General features: G+C 43.2%; 1 non-coding gene across 1 annotated transcript; it reads right to left on the reverse strand.

Moving 5' to 3' along the window:
* Nucleotides 1-2,771: 2,771 nt before the first annotated feature.
* On the reverse strand, nucleotides 2,772-2,926 carry LOC131270216 (5.8S ribosomal RNA). Its single transcript, XR_009179334.1, has one exon. It is a non-coding gene; the product is annotated as a 5.8S ribosomal RNA (ribosomal RNA).
* Between the last annotated feature and the right edge of the window lie 550 nt (nucleotides 2,927-3,476).

Raw genomic sequence — 3,476 nt, forward strand, 5'->3', positions numbered from 1 at the left:
TTCATATGTTAGGATGCTGGGAGATGAATGGGATGCTGCATGGAGATGAATCTTGATCTTCTTCATCTCCCATCTCAAAACAGCATCCCTACTTGAAGGCATCTCGGGCTTAGTCGATTTTTCATAAATTCTAAGAAAAACATATGTTAGGATGCTGCAAGATGAATGGGATGCTGCATGGAGATAAATCTTGATCTTCTTCATCTCCCGTCTCAATACAGCATCCCTGCTTAAAGGCATCTCGGACTTAGTCGATTTTTCATAAATTCTAAGAAATTCATATGTAAGGATGCTGCGAGATGAATGGGATGCTGCATAGAGATGAATCTTGATCTTCTTCATCTCCAATCTCAATACAGCATCCCTACTTAAAGGCATCTCGGACTTAGTCGATTTTTCATAAATTCATAGAAATTCATATGTAAGGATGCTGCGAGATGGATGGGATGCTGCATGGAGATGAATCTTGATCTTCTTCATCTCCCATACTAGTACAGCATCCCTACTTAAAGGCATCTCGGACTTAGTCGATTTTTCATAAATTCTAAGAAAAACATATGTTACGATGCAGCGAGATGAATGGGATGCTGCATGGAGATTAATCTTGATCTTCTTCATCTCCCATCTTAATACAGCATCCCTACTTAAAGGCATCTCGGACTTAGTCGATTTTTCATAAATTCTAAGAAAAACATATGTTGGGATGCTGCGAGATGAATGGGATGCTGCATGGAGATGAATCTTGATCTCCTACATCTCCCATCTCAATACAGCATCCCTACTTAAAGGCATCTCGGACTTAGTCGATTTTTCATAAATTCTAAGAAATTCATATGTTAGGATGCTGGGAGATGAATGGGATGCTGCATGGAGATGAATCTTGATCTTCTTCATCTCCAATCTCAATACAGCATCCTTACTTAAAGGCATCTCGGACAAAGTCGATTTTTTATAAATTCTAAGAAAAACATATGTTAGGATGCTGGGAGATGAATGGGATGCTGCATGGAGATGAATCTTGATCTTCTTCATCTCCCATCTTAATACAGCATCCCTACTTAAAGGCATCTCGGACTTAGTCGATTTTTCATAAATTCTAAGAAAAACATATGTTAGGATGCTGCGAGATGAATGGGATGCTGCCTGGAGATAAATCTAGATCTTCTACATCTCCCATATCTATACAGCATCCCTACTTAAAGGCATCTCGGACTTAGTCGATTTTTCATAAATTCATAGAAATTCATATGTTAGGATGCTGCGAGATGAATGGGATGCTGCATGGAGATGCATCTTGATCTCCTACATCTCCCATCTTAATACAGCATCCCTACTTAAAGCCATCTCGGACTTAGTCGATTTTTCATAAATTCTAAGAAATACATATGTTAGGATGCTGGGAGATGAATGGGATGCTGCATGGAGATGAATCTTGATCTTCTTCATCTCCCATCTTAATACAGCATCCCTACTTAAAGGCATCTCGGACTTAGTCGATTTTTCATAAATTCATAGAAATTCATATGTTAGGATGCTGCGAGATGAATGGGATGCTGCATGGAGATGAATCTTGATCTACTTCATCTCCCATCTTAATACAGCATCCCTACTTAAATGCATCTCGGACTTAGTCGATTTTTCATAAATTCTAAGAAAAACATATGTTAGGATGCTGCGAGATGAATGGGATGCTGCATGGAGATGAATCTTGATCTTCTTCATCTCCCATCTTAATACAGCATCCCTACTTAAATGCATCTCGGACTTAGTCGATTTTTCATAAATTCTTAGAAAAACATATCTTAGGATGCTGCGAGATGAATGGGATGCTGCATGGAGATGAATCTTGATCTCCTACATCTCTCATCTCAATACAGCATCCCTACTTAAAGGCATCTCGGACTTAGTCGATTTTTCATAAATTCATAGAAATTCATATGTTAGGATGCTGGGAGATGAATGGGATGCTGCATGGAGATGAATCTTGATCTTCTTCATCTCCCATCTTAATACAGCATCCCTACTTAAAGGCATCTCGGACTTAGTCGATTTTTCATAAATTCTAAGAAATTCATATGTTAGGATGCTGGGAGATGAATGGGATGCTGCATGGAGATGAATCTTGATCTCGGAACGGAATCGGATAGACGGACAGGCCGCCACCCCTACGTGCTGAGCTTCTCCCGTTTCGCTCGCAGCTACTCAGGGAATCCCGGTTGGTTTCTTTTCCTCCCCTTATTAATATGCTTAAATTCAGGGGGTTGTCACACATGAACTGAGGCTTATGTACCTTGCGGTTGTTATCGTCACATCTGGCTTGCGACTACTTTGTTTCAATGTCCAATATGTACCGTTGGACTCGGTTAACGGGCTGTTAGCCCGCGTGTGGTTTAACTCACTGATACCTTCCATTGCCCATACGCTAGTTTGTTTGTGTTCCTTTGGTCAACTTCCATACTTGAATCATTTGTGCTACCGCTGCTGCTTCGACGCTACTTTGACATCTTCGCTTCTATTTAAATAAATAAATAAGCTGAAGCTAGACATCAGTAAACACCACCACAGACACCACAAGCACGCCTTCTCCTCGTACTTCCGCCTCACGCGGGAACACGGACGCTCTAAATACTTCGAATTCCAATGCCAGTATATTGTAAACCACGGGTTCTTTAATGCTAGCGGGTCGTCGCGACCCTAGTTAACATCATGGTGCACGTCTCGTGACGGGTGTCACGGCGTAGTTAAATGTATGCGATACATTTCTCAAATATAAGCGCTCAGTCATCTGTACATCATGGTAGGTTCCCACGACGTGCAATATGCGTTCAACTTATCAATGTTCATGTGTCCTGCAGTTCACATTATGACGCGCAGTTAGCTGCGGTCTTCATCGATCCATGAGCCGAGTGATCCACTGCCGAGGGTGACTAACTTGCGTAAGCCGCCGCTGTGCGCGTATACCCGTTCCCCGTAGGGAGGAGCAAGCCGCCGCTTAGAGACGAAGCATAAAGTGTCCTCATTCCACATAGGGCAAGCTGGATGAATCCATTTTACCCAGGACGGCCGAAGCGGCGTGGACCAGGGGAGAACTGAACCTTATACTTCACACCACAGTAAGTCTACGTGTCCTCTTCCACATAGGGCAAGCTAGAACTAACTATCTTACCCAGGACTGCCGAAGCAGCGTGGACCAGGGGAGGAACACACTTTTCATGGAAACGTAAGGCATCCATGACTGCCATAACGTAAGCCGCCGCTGTGCGCGTATACCCGTTCCCCGTAGGGAGGAGCAAGCCGCCGCTTAGAGACGAAACATAAAGTGTCCTCATTCCACATAGGGCAAGCTGGATGAATCCATTTTACCCAGGACGGCCGAAGCGGCGTGGACCAGGGGAGAACTGAACCTTATACTTCACACCACAGTAAGTCTACGTGTCCTCTTCCACATAGGGCAAGCTAGAACTAACTATCTTACC

The sequence above is a fragment of the Anopheles coustani genome (genome assembly GCF_943734705.1).
Source record: "Anopheles coustani chromosome X unlocalized genomic scaffold, idAnoCousDA_361_x.2 X_unloc_17, whole genome shotgun sequence".
Lineage (NCBI taxonomy): Eukaryota > Metazoa > Arthropoda > Insecta > Diptera > Culicidae > Anopheles > Anopheles coustani.